Consider the following 14,670-nt stretch of genomic DNA (forward strand, 5'->3'; position numbering starts at 1 on the left):
GGGAAAATACAGGACGAAAGAAACGATTATGCTCTGTACCATGAATGGCAAATTTACTAGCTCTTACTCCATCCTTAAAAGTAGCCTCCATTACCCACTACATCTCTAATCCTCTATTTCATATCTTAAAGCTAAGAAAAGTTATTTAAGTATAAGAAGCCATGAAGGGAGTCTACATCTTTATCACAAATACAGAGTAGCTACCGAAGGAAATATAAATCTGTAACTCTCTATCACATACTGATAAACTACTGAAGGCAGTTTACATCTCTACTGTCCATACCAGCGAAGGTACTGATCAATGTTTCAATATTTATTTCTTACCATGTGCCAAAATTGAAATAGTTCTAAGAAGTGTCAAACAAAATCAAGAGAAATTGCCAAGATCCTTGTCATCAGATTCTTAGGATAAATGCCATTACCATTAACATAGTAAATAATTATGATCAAACCATGCACGACAGCAATAGATCGTCTAAGAAAAGCTATGCTAGCTTTAAGACCAGAGGAAAACTAGGGAAATCAACTCCAGTTATCTGCTTTTAAAAACACCTACACGCCGACAAATGTAATATAGGAAACTTAAAAGCAAGCAATAGCATGAGGCATATACTACTCCTCATAACAGCTACTTATTATATAATAGCAAGATAGGATACTATTAAGGTACTAAGGATTTAAGCATTCCAACCCGTCCCAGAAAACTGCTTTCCTCAGCAACAGCCAGTCCTCCTAACAGGCAAGAAAACCAAGTGATGCAGGCCTCTTCACAAAATTCAACAACCAATTCTTGAGGCTGAATTCCAAAGTGGAATTATGATTCCACCATCATGATCACTGCTGCTGAACCTGCCTCGACTGAGCACCACCATAGGCACCACCATAACCAGTTGGCCCACCAGGAGGCCCATTGACTTGGCTACTTCCATAACCCACTCCTTGAGAAGGGTCAGCTCTCCATGAATTTGGATAACCAGAGCCACCACTTGCATCACCATAGCCACCACCCATATACCCAGAACCAGCCCCTTGTTCTCCTGGGCCAACAGCAGGATTGTTAGTTGGACCGCCACTGCCACGTCCGCCAACAGGCCCATAGCCACCATGACTGCCATAAGACCCCTCAGTTCCACCATAACCCCCATACCCATAACCCTGATTCCCATATCCAGTAGTCCCGCTGGGAGACTGACCAGCAGGTGGGGCTGCTCCACCACTACCTGCAGCATTCCATGCACCTGGTGCCCCATAGCTTGCATTTGCACCATAGCCTGCAGAGCCATAAGCAGATGGAGCTTGGTTGCTCCACGGGCTTCGAGGTGCACCTGGTGGACCACTTGCATAACCTGCAGCTGGAGCATTTGGATTTCCATAGGCTCCAGCAGGTCCACCATATCCAGCTGTAGGACTTCCATAGCCACCAACACCATAACCTCCATATCCTACACCATTGTTAGCTGCTCCATACCCATATCCAGGTGTAGCATAGCCTGTTGAACCATATGCTGGGTAACCACCACCAGCAGCTGGTGGTTGCATATACCTACCGGCATCAGCTCTACCATCATAGGAACTCATATTGACACCAGAAGCACTGTTGGTTTGATAGGGACCTCCAGCTACTAGACGGCCACTAGCATTGCTAGGGTTTGCATCCTTTGGGAGTGCACGCTTGACCTCCACAAGTTTTCCATTGAGCTCATGGAAGGTCTTGTGTAAAACTCGATCAACAGCATCTTCTGATTTAAAAGAGACAAAACCAAACCCTCGAGGACGATGGGTGTTTTGATCATACATCACCACAACATCCTCCACCTCTCCATAGCTCTGAAAGTACTGACAAAATATTTCTTCTGTTAAAGTTGGGGGCAACCCTCCTACAAATATTTTTTTAGTCCTAAAGTTACCACCACTAACAGGTCCTCCACCACTTCTGCCAACATTAGGGTTTCCAGATTTGGAGGCCTGTTGTTCCTCTCTTGAGAGAGCCCTTTTTGCTTCCACCTGGAAATCAAAGCAGAAGTTACATAGAAACACATGCAAGAAGCAAAATATCTAAAACCATGCAAGAAATTTGCAAGAGCAAAAAAAGAGTCTAAAGCCTCATCATACAACTTCCATGATATCATTCAATAATTAAAAGTCACATATATAAGTCATGAATTTAAAAAAAAAAAAAAAAAACAAATAAACTATGAGAGAATAACTTGAAAAAGAAAATGAGATATAAATAATAAAGGAATTCATGAGCCAGTAAAAGAATTTCATCTTATAGGCTTTTAACATATCTCAGAATATAAAAGAGTATCTTCTTATTAGGGCAATGAAACAGGCACATTAAAAAGGGAACTAAGGTGCCTAATGTGTGTTAAAAACAAATTAAAAAAAAAAAAAAAAAAAACTACCATACACTGTTAGGGCATGTAATGGTCCAAAATGCTGCATGTCTTTTGCCAAGAGTAACCATAAGCCATATATCATTGAATAATCTCTTGTAAATAACCACTCATAAACAATTTAAAATAAATACCAACAATGGTAAAACAATAAAGGAGACCAGCAGTTGGAGTATTACACAAATTGCCACTTCAAAAAAATTGAACTTAATGAGCACAAAGTCAACTCTTCATGCTTACACTACCAAATTTCAATATGTGCGTGTTACATTAGCTGTAAAGAGAATTATCAATACATGAAAATTTACAAAAAATAGCAAATACTTGAGCTAAAAGGGAGGAGAAAAAGGTACCATTGCCCAAAATGTCATGTCATCATCTGATTTCATAACAAGATAAAAATCAGAGCAGTTCTAACAAAGTCATCCATGAAGCACAGCAGCTCTGAAAAAACACTCACAAACTTAGTATACAACTGATAATGCTGCAACTACTCTAGTGGCTGGAAGGAGGATGAAAAAAAAGCATCTTCGGATATTTTGGGCCTTATGTGCAGCCTATTCCATGGTCTTGAAGACCTCTCCAAGTAAAGAAAGATTAAGGCTGCAATTTAAAAGGCAAAGGCCCTCAAAATTTTCATATACAGTCACCACAAAGACCTAAGCTTGACACAGAAGGATACTCAAAAAGGGAGATTGTGAGGCCCAGAAAAACTAAGGCTCATGTTGACATCTGATGATTGGAAGGCAATCAAATGGTCTAAGAATCGCAAGGGGGAGATGGCTGCTGCTAGTGTCGTAAGCACACAATTCTGGAATCAAGAGGCGCTAGCACCTTAGGTGTCACACCTTTAGCGAAAGACTTCAAATTGTTGATGATGACAAGAAGCCAGTAACGGGATTTGTTTATGGTGGCTGAGAAGATGCTAAGAGAGACATCAAGGCATTTTCCAAGAATATGGGGTCTCTAACAAGCCTTATGTTAATCCAATAAGTTAGTGCATAAAAGATAGGCTTGATGGTCCTTTACATGTCTCCAGCAATTATATTAATCCTATTACTATTTCAATGAAGGCAGCAGTGTAGAGTCAACTACCATTATCATGGATGTCTCATTAACTCGCATTGAGACATTGTCTCCCGGGCCTACCAATCAAAGATCATGTTATCAAAGTGGAATTGAAGGCCTATAAGGATGCAATCAGGCTTTTTGGAAGTCCAATTGCTCTAGAGCAAAAGACAGAGATTGATGATGATTATAACCCAGGAAGGAGTTTAATATTTTAACCATAAGCTATAACTTTTACATATCTAGCTTGTGACTTCATATTTCACCTAATGGACTTCTAATATAGTTGCTGCCATTGGAATGGCAGCTCCTTCATTCGTGGGTGGCTGATTTTAAAAAGCCTTCTTTCTCAGATCAAGGACTTTTTCTTCTGCTCCTTCTTACCCTAGGATGGAATAAACAGCAAGGTTCATCTTTGATCTGCAACTGCAGCAAGAAAGAGGTGGAAAGCACTCGTTTTTTGGGCTAAGAAGCCTGATATGCTAGTGCATGGATCTCAAATGCCGCATTTAAAAATCAATGGTGATAAAGATCCCTAGCTTGACAAGTAGCTCCTCTGGATATGAAAGGAATTGGAGCACATTTGAGAGGCTGATTGCTTAGATCCTTAAAGGATGTACTTGGTCAATAGATTTTTGCCAATTTGATTGAAAACTGAGTATCAATTAGTCAACACACTTGTTTGCATATTCATACCCAAAAAGGAATAGACTAGAAGTGAGAAGGTTGGATGATTTAGTATATGTCCACTAATGCTACTGGTTGCAATGTTTCTGCTTTCACCTCTACAGCTAGAAACATTGATGAGTAGTTCGTCGAGTATGATGAGGAGACAGAGGAGGAGGATTGTGGCTTTTGATGATGATTTTGATGATGGATTGTTATTTCAGAAATCAATTCCTGGTGGATAGCAACCTTGATTTTAGGGTGTCTTTTGACAACTAGCACCTTCATACTGTGTCCATACATTTGTCACTAATGTTTTGCCACTTTTGTTTATGAAGTACATGCATCAAATTTTTAAGTTTAAAACTTGACCTGGACTTCTAACCATGCTTTGTAGCAACCTATAGTTATTATTGTTTATATTTTCGTGTTCATCAAGATTATTTGTCATTTCTTATCTTGATGTTCCATCAGTAAACTTGAAATATAAGCATGGATTCCTAGACTTTACAGATTAACATGCCTGTTGCGGCCTTTCTCCGATGGGTAGTCGGTCCGAAGCCGACTAAGGGCAGCGCCTGTGAGTGGACGGTGGGATCATCGGAAGATAACGTGCCATCACCAAAAAGGTGCACACAGTCAAGGCCGAGACCAAAGACGATGATGTGGATGAGAGAGAGATGGTGCTGAACTCCGTTCGGTGCCAGAGAAGAACCTATAAAACAAGTCCAGCCGATGGTGGCTCCAGCGAGGACCCTCCGACGCTCAAGTCGATGAGGTGGTTCGAAAGGGAAGAGTGACAGTCTCTGGGTCGCAAAAATAGTGTGCGCATGTTCCCTTACCTGAAGAGGTCCCCGCTCGCCTCTATTTATAGAGAGAGCAAAATGAATGATAAGAGGACAGGTGATCATATCGATCATGTCCTGTTGTACGATGCTGCATAGTGCCGCATGGGCATCTTTGAATGCTGATGGGGAGCGTGCCTTCTATTCGGCACGCTTATGGCGGCAGATGCTATCGGATGTGGGGTATAATTAATGATCCTGTAGGTGCATTTAATGAAATCGTAGTATCCCATCACAGTGCGCAGCTAGCCGACCAGAGTATGGTGTCTGAGTGACATGACCTTGGTGTGGCCTGTCAGGATCGTATGATGGCTACGTTCGATACTCAGCTAGTCGAGTAAGACCCGTGTTGTCGGAGTCAGTAGAATGGGACCGTCAAATTGCCTTGTCCTCAATAGTTCATACTCGGCCACTAACTGAGTATGAACTCGATCACAGGCCGAGCACCTCTGGGTGCCCGAAGCCGTGGATGGCATATTAATTTTAGTCGGACTGGTGCCGACCAAGGGAAGCAGACTTTAGTCGGCTAAGAATCCACGTCAGTGCCCGGTGTCGACCTACCGGTAGGGACTCGTCAATCCAAGCTGGATTGATTGAAGGTGGCTTAGTCAGTGAAGTTTTCTTAGTTGGCTCACATACGAGAAGGCTGGATAGTCGGCTAAATGACGGGGATCTACCCCAACAATGTCTAACCATTCTAGGATATGCACTCAGGTGAGAATGTGTATATTTAATGATGTAATTCTAATTTTTAATTATATATTATTTATTTTTAAATGTGCAAAAACATGAACAGCATATGCACCTACAAATGCACCCCGCATATCGCATATGTGCTATGCATTGATTTGACCACCTACATGCTATGGCTGCTTTTCTAAAATACTGATCATAAGCATCCATTAATAGCCTTCTTTTGAATTAGAGTGATCACAACCATCAAATAACCCCTCAGACTCAAGTACGCCAAAATCAAAGAAGGCAATGAAAGCATGAGAAGAGAAGACGAAGGCAGTATCTCCCATTTCCATGATTCGCTTCTTTCCTCTCTCCCCTATGATGGAAACAGCGGGAGGCATCTTTTTCCCCCTATTATCTTCATCTCCCCTAATAGGAAAGAAAATCATGAGAAAGATGGGAGAACAAAAAGGAGTCCATGGAGTGGGATTTGCAAAGTGCTCTAATCAATGCATCAAATAATGTGATCCATGATCATTGGTGAGTGGCCAGGCTAACAAAATACCAAATTAGTTAGGTTTCTTTCCATGCAATATTTGATCTTTTTATTTTATCCGACCTAAATATGCTAAAGCAGAAGTAACTGCCAATATATAAATTTTAGACCATAAACGAGAGTGCAGATTGGTTATTGTGGATCCAGGGGCATAGGCCCCCAGCGCCCCCCCTTGGCTCCATATCCTAGTTGGCATGCATGCACAAGCATGTGCTCATGCCACATGCAAATTAGGCATTGCCAATGATACCTGCCAATCCTTGCTTCTCCCATCTTCTTCCCCTCACCTAATTATTTGATAAACAAAGCCACTCCATGAGCAGTGGCAATTGCTACAGCCTCCACCATCTGCAATAGCCACGCTTGCTGTTGTCACTGCTGTTGAGGCCATCATGTTGACCTCTCGACACCAGCCTTACACATAGGTGCTAGGTAAGCCCTTGGTTCAATTGCCTAGTCTCATAGAACAATGAGAAATATTTACTATTTTTCTTTAAATATAGAAAATGATCACTGAGTCATTAAGCAACCTGCCTAAATCACTTAAAGCTTGCCTAACCTTTGTTCATAACCTTGCCCACATAGCCCCCCCTTACCCCATTAACCTACCCCCCATAAACATCATTAATAACCACGTGCTCTTCTTTCCCCACATAATTTAGCATATCATCGCAAGTCTAACATATACCCCTGTGAACATGTTCCATTGATGTGAATCCATTTTTATCTTCCTACATAGGGATTAAGGCTTCTTCTCTTTATCTAAAGGAAAAGAGGATTTTGTAGTTAAAGCACCAATTTCACCATTGCAATAATTTGAAGAAATCACGAAAGATGAGATTTGGTGAAAAAGATGCCACAAAAGATTGTGAAGCATAAAGGTAAGAGGTGAGTATATATTTGCATGCATAGAGAGTGGAGCAAGGGAAAACTATGATGTTTGCAAAGCTTTGGTGGAGAAGGTGATAAGCCTTTCATGTAGGAAATTTATAGGATGCAGGGTTTGGGATTCAATAGATAGAACACGTGCAAACAGAAGCAAGAATAACATAATTATTTTAAATGGCCATGATGCTCATTTGGGGTTTTTGCAGTTTGGTTTTAATTCAAGGTTTGGGTGCTCATTTTAGCTAAATTGCTCATCTAGAACACTCAAGCTTAGGAACCATCTATGAGTAAAGCAAAAAGAAAGGTACATATATCAGCTCCAGAGATGTAACCACTCTTAAAGAAGAATGGGTAAAATTAAAAACTAAAAATGTAGCAAGTACACATTCCATAACATATATAGATAATTAACCTATCATACTTGATTCTAGTTATGTTCAATCATATTTTAAATGCCAATTTACATATGAGTTGGAATCTATATTTAGGTATTGTTGCCACAAAAATCCAAGGTCAGACGAAGCTTGGTATGGCCAAGGTGAATGTGAGCTCAGTCTCCTCCCAAAGCACCATATGGATCCAAGGATGCGGCTGTTAAAGCACCTTAGTTGTCAAATAAACCCAAAAAGAAAGTCCTCTTGCTGAAATTTTTCCAGCAAGGTTCCTCCGACCCCCAAGTCAGTCAAAATTTTAAGAACAATAGAAGAGAAAAAAAGAGAATGGGAGCTATGAGTGGTAATAGTCGAATGACTTACCTAAGGATCCCCTATTCATCCATATTTATAGAGATAATTCGTTGGCAATTACTGAGATGGATGGGACATACATTAACTGCATGGCAATGGCTCACATCGTGCTTAACTGCACAATAATGATTTTCCATGTTATCTCAAAATTATAGCCACTTTAAACATGCAATTATGGCCAAAAGATATAACTATTGTCGATATTCTCATATTGACGTGATCATCTTTTCAGTTCATCTATATTCAAGGTGCATGAGATCGAATACTATCGAGATAGCTCCACTTCAATTATTGCCGAAATCAGACAAATACATATCTGTCATATCAATTTCTCCTTCTCAATTCAGGCTGATTTTTGGATCAAATAAAGGGAGTTGAAGTATTGATCAAACCAAAATCGCATTGAAATCCAAGTATAACATTCTAGAAACCACATTTAATATGTTGTTTGGCTTTCTAAGACACCATTAGTTCAGATGCAGTTAATTTGATTTTTTAAATGGCGATCCGCAGGACTACATTCCGACCTATCCCAACCTACCACGTGGCATGATCAGGTTGGGTTAGACAAAACAACATCTCAATATAAGCCATCCACAGTAGTGATCCATAGGATTCTACTATGATTTATCCCAAGCTGACGTGTCACAATCAAGTTGGGCCAGTCGAAGCAGCCATCCATTCATCAATAAACAAAGCTCACCATCTTTTCACTTATTTCCCCTTAGGGGAATTGCTGTTGAAGTCGACTCTTTTGAAGGCCGAGGAGAAACTTAAGGCCATAGAGGAGAGAGCTAAAGCGACAGAAGCCCAAGGAGGCCGAGGAAAAATTTAAGGCCGCAGAGGAGAGAGCCAAAGCAGTAGAACCTCGAGCATCTGTTTCTGCTATAGCTATTGAGGCCTAAAAATTGGAGGTTGTCGAACTTAAAGGAAAACTCCAAGCAGCCAAGCAGGAAGAGAAAAGAAAGACTGCCAAGGCCGTTGAGGAATTCCTAGCATCGAACAAGTGCAAGGAACAGATGGCCGAGATGATTCAAATCATACATGCAAGGGTTCAAAGACCGCTAAGCTCAAGTAGAGAAGCTCTTCCCAAGGGCCAATCTGGGCAGCCTTGACTTCGATGACAACGACGATGACAGAGGCACCCTACTTTGAAGTCAAACATCATGGATCACTACTTAGATGGTTCAAATCGAGATGTCGTTTCGCCTAACTGACCTAATCGTGCCATGTGGTAGGTCAAGATAGATCAAGATAAAATCCCGTTGCTTGCCATTTCAAAAATCAAATTAACAACATTCAGAGTAATAGCGCAATGCATTAAATGCAGCTTCTAAAATGTTCTACTCAGATTTCAACGTGAATTCAATCAGATCAATGTTTCAACTCCCTTCATCTAACCCAAAAATCAGCTCGAAATTGAGGGCAACTGATGTAGTAGATATATACTTATCTGACCTCAATAATAACCAAAGTGAAGTCATCTCGATAATATCCGACCTCATTCATCTCAGATATAGATGAACTAAAAAGACAACCATATCAATCTGAGAATATTGACGACGATTACGTTGTCTCAACCAAAATTGCACATTTAAAGCGACTCTAACTGCATCATAATATAGAAAGTTGTTATTGTGTAGTTAAGCATGAAATAGACATTGCCATACAGTTAATGCACGTCCCATCCATTTTGATAATCTCCATCAAACTCCCTCTATAAATTGAGATAAATAGGAGACTCTAAGATAAGTTATTCGACCACTACTACTCACAACACCCATTCTCTCAATCTCTCTTCTATTGTTTCTAGAATACCAACTAACTTGAGCATCGGAGGAGTCCCTAATCGAAAAAATTCTGACAATAGAACTTTCTTTTTTTAGTCCATCCACCAAACGAAGTGCTCCAACAGCTACATCCGTGGATCCACACAATGCTTCGGGAGGAAACCGACCTCATCATCACCTTGGCCATATCAACCTCAGTTTAACCTCAGATTTCAGCGACAACAGGTATCGATCTGCATACCAATTTGGAACACAAGCTCCTAATCGCTATGTTAATTTGATAGATGTAGAGCACCTCAAGCTTGACTTCAAACTTGAACATCTAATCATGATATTAATTCTTCTTCCAAACTCAGCCAGTATTCTGAGCTCTACCCCAATCTATTCCATGTAAGATTTCAACCACTACAAAATCCCACTATATCTAAGACATCTATTAGTATAAACAAAAATAATGATGATAAAGACATCTAACAAAAATAATGGTTCCATGGGTAATTAATAGAAACAAGACCAGGAAAAAGTAGTTAAAAGTGCATTACAATTACTCATATATTAGGCAATCGAACAAATAGAAGAGGTTAAAGACCAACTATATAGTCATAAGCAACAAAAGTTTCACTCCAACACCTTCAGACATAATTAAATGACCAGCAAGTGGAGGTCACTATTGCAAAATATGATAAAACGATGACAATGACAGCCAGAACACAAGGATTTGGTACCACAACGGTGAGAAGCATGCATACAGTCACATTGGAGAAACTCCCACGCTAATTATCAAGGTGGGGAGAGGGGGGAGAGAGACTTGAAGGTATCCATTATTATTCAAAACTCACAAACAACTGAATTAGTTTGCTCTCAAGAATAAGAAGAAAATGAGAGACCTATTTAAAAAATTGAAAGAAACCACAAGAACTCAAGTAATCAAATATTTTCGTTCACTGAATCAAGAAAATGGAGTTTCGTAGGATTCTTTTCATTTTTAGAGTTGATCTTTTAATTCAAAAAAAATATTTCGTGGTTCGGAAGATAACTCCATCTTTGTTTCGTAATTTAATCTTTGCTCTGGTCAGAATGAGCAGTTGTTTGTGTCATTTTAGCGGCAATAACCATGTCATTTGCGCTTACCCCTATCGGGAAATCACAAGTAAAAAACTTGTCATTTGCACTTACCTCCATTAAACCAACACCGAATCAGGAGGTTTTCACTGCTCAGAAACCCTAAAACAACATAATCCATCATCCAGAGAACCAAACTCGGACAAATAGAACCCCAAATAAATCCAAAAAAAATCAATTATTCCCAAATCACGGCCACATCAGGCGTTGTCATCACTTTAATTGAAATCAAGAAACACCACCAGCCCAAGAACAAAAACCATATTTTCTGCTAAAAACTCAAAAAATCGAAATTTTAACTCGCGAGCGCCACCGACTAGCTCGGATTGGACGGAAGGAACAGAAGGACTCACCGTCCGACCGTCGATGTTGTGCTTGTCCTGGAGAACGCGGTCGAGGATGGAAGGATCGGCGAAGACAACGAAGCCGAAGCCCCTGGGGCGACCCGTCGCCTTATCCCTCATGATCACCGTCTGAAGCACCTCCCCGTAGTTGGAGAATACTCCTTCATCTTCTCCTCCGTCGTCTCCCACGATATCCCCCCGATGAACAGCTTTCCCTGATCCGAATCCATCGCTCCCTCTTCTTAAATTCCCTTCTCCTCCCTATAGAGAGATCGAGATCGAGGAGGATTTCCTTTCTTCTATGGATTCTCCTTCCGACAAGAAGGAAGGAGAAGAAAAAAAGATTTTTAGGGTTTTAGGGTCGCGCCGGGGACGACGGCAATGCGAGAGAAAAGTATCCGAGAGGAGAGAGAAATGAATAAGAGGCGAGGACAGACAGGCGGAGGGATTGGACGGTGATGGTGCTACTGATAAGAGACTTGGGAGTGGAACGGACGGCGGAGATCTCATATAGGGTTTTCAAAGCGGTCGAAACGTACGGTATTCTGCTTGGTCGCACGTGTGGAGTCGGAGATGTGTTTTGAACTTTAGAGAGAATAGATAATATCGTAATAAAAATGTGCTTCAGAATATGCCGATTGATCCTTTTGAAGATATTTTAGATAACGCTTTAGCGATCCAAATGGAATTACCATGATGGTCTAATATTATTGATAATTTAAATTTTATAATAATTTGATTATCAATGATCTAAGATCATAGTATTTAGTAGATCATGATCCAGTGATTAAATATCTTCGGGTATCTATAAGTAACCTGTTTAGCATTCCATGAGAATTCAAGATTACTGAGTATATAATATCAAAATTATTCATAATATATTATATAAAAATATATTTATTAATCATATATAATATATTTATAAATAAAATATTACTATATATATTAATATATTAATAATTAATAGATTTTATAAAAATATATTAATTATGATTATAGAATTAATATTTTTATTTATACTTATAATATATTATTTATTAATATGAATATTTATTTTGATTGAAAAAATAAGGTAAATAGAAGTAATATATATAAATATTTTTATTATAAAAATATAAAGTATAATATGATATTTTTATTCTAATTTAAAATTATTATTGAATCATAATAGAATAATAATATAATTAATAATATATTAGAATATAATATACATTAAGAAAAATTACAGGGACACTCCTTCAAGTTTACCTCAATTTCACTTACACCATCTCAAGTTTAAAACATCTCAATTAGACCCTCCAAATTATCGAAGTGTATCAATGTGCTCCTTCCGTCTATCTCTATTAATGGAATGTTGTCACATGACCCTCATGTGATGTATTATTTTTTTGAAATGACAAAATTATCCTTGATTTTAATTAAAGAAAATTGTACGGACATCCCCTTAAGTTTACCTTAATTTCACTTACACCCCTTCTGGCGCTCTCCTCTACAAATCCTACCGACGGCTGTCGGAAACCAGCTAATCGATAGACCATTGTCATCTCCTTAACGCCAGCTGAGGGCGGTGGGGGGTGGCTGTCATGAGCGGGGGGCCAGGGAGGGTGGGGCTATCACAGGAGGGAGGCTCGGTGGTGTCAATAGCGGTGTTCCAGTAAGGGGAAGAGGAGAAGAGAAGGGGGGATGCTATCTAGGGCAAGGAGGGGCTATCGTAGGCCCGAGGGCGGAGGGCTAGAGAGGAGTGGGGAGCAGTTCACACCGGGGCCAGGGGAGGCGAAGGGGTGGGGGCGGTTCACGTTGGGGCCAAAAGAGGGTGGAGGGGGGGGGTTCACGAGGGCCGGAGGAGGATGGAGGGGTGGGTGGCAGTTCATGCTGGGGCCAGAGGAGGGCGGAGGGGGTTGGGGGTTTCGTGACGGTTGGGGGAGGGTGGAGGGAAGGGTCACGTCAGGGCCGGAGGAGGGGGGTTTCGAGGGTGGCGGGGGAGGGGGATCATGTTGGGGCTAGAGGAGGAGATGGGGGGCGGTTCACACCGGGGCCAGAGGAGGGCAAGGGGGAGGTGGGGGTTTCGTGAGGGTCGGGGGAGGGCGGAGGTGGGGGGTTCACGTTGGGGCCGGGGGAGGGTAAAAGAAGGGGGGGAGTTTAGCGAGGGTCGAGGTGGGGCAGTTCACATCGAGGTCGGGGGAGAGGACCAGGGGGGTTGGGCGGTGGGGGCTACGCTAGAGAGAGGCGGCAAGGGGGTGGAGATGGGTGGCGGCGTAGTTGTGGGAGGAAAGGGGGGTTGTGAGGGAAAGAGAGGAGAAAAAATGGGCAGCATGAGCCCCCACCGTCCGAAACTCCATCCTTCATCTACCCCCCACCACCCACGGCTCCGCTCTTCATCCATGCCCATGGATTTTTATTAAAAAATAATTTAATTATAAAATAATTATAATATATTTATAATTTAAGCATAATTTAATTATAATATATAAATAGTAAAAATATTGAAATACCCTTTGGAGCATTTGAAGGAAGGGATGGATATTTCTATCTTTTCGAAGGATAAAATAATAGCATTATCAATTAAATGGATGGAAGGGGTATATTGATACGCTTCGATAATTTGAAGGATCTAATTGAGATGTTTTAAACTTGAGGGGGTATAAGTGAAATTGAGATAAACTTGAAGGGATGTTCGTATAATTTTTTCTATATATTATAAACATATTATATAATATCAACTATAATATAATATCATATATATACAATATTGATATAATATATTAATGATATATCTATATACCAAATATTTTGCTTAACTAAGAAGTATTTTTGTCTTTATATTTCAATCTAAAATCACTGCTTGGGGGGTGATCTTGGATTCTCAATCTCGAGAATAGATATCCCATCATTGGGTTGGGGGATGATCTGAAGAGTGAAAATGATTTAAAATCACTATAGTGCAATCAAACATGATGATCTCATCATCTCCACTCACATCACCTCTGGTCCTAAGTGGATCATCTCATACCAAATGCCCCTTTAGGGCCTCTATTTGGGATTCCTCTAATATTTATCTATTTTCTCATGGCATATCTGTTCATTTTTTTTAATTTTTTGATAAATTGAATATATTAAATTCAATTAAATATGAATAAATATATCTATAAGAATTAGAAAATAAAAAAAATCTTAAAATTGAATTAGAAGCTCGATACATTCTTCTTTATTATTTATAAATTTCATATGTGCCCTCTCTTATCATTTTTTTTTAAAATTCATAACTTTGTCATATGCTCCGCCATGATCATGTCTAGATCGATGCGTATCAATTGTCTGGTTGTATCTCTTTTTTTTTCGGGGATATAGTGATGAGAGATTTAAAATTATAATATCAAATGGAAATTTGTCAGATCATCTGTTCATCCATAAGATAGTAGTATATAAGTATTTAGAAGTGTGGCATAATTTTATATACATGCACTACTGAGTCAGCTATCAACAATATCATTTGGAAGATCAGATCTCATTGGCTTGAACGGATCTCTATTGTATCTCCTAAGTCGATGGTGTCTATTTGATTCACTCGAAC

At 40.0% G+C, this 14,670-nt stretch overlaps 1 pseudogene; it reads right to left on the reverse strand.

Annotated features, from left to right (window-relative positions):
* Positions 1-389: 389 nt before the first annotated feature.
* On the reverse strand, positions 390-11,541 carry LOC140857078 (heterogeneous nuclear ribonucleoprotein 1-like; annotated as a pseudogene).
* Positions 11,542-14,670: the final 3,129 nt, after the last annotated feature.

The sequence above is a fragment of the Elaeis guineensis genome, chromosome 4 (assembly GCF_000442705.2).
Source record: "Elaeis guineensis isolate ETL-2024a chromosome 4, EG11, whole genome shotgun sequence".
NCBI classification, from domain to species: domain Eukaryota; kingdom Viridiplantae; phylum Streptophyta; class Magnoliopsida; order Arecales; family Arecaceae; genus Elaeis; species Elaeis guineensis.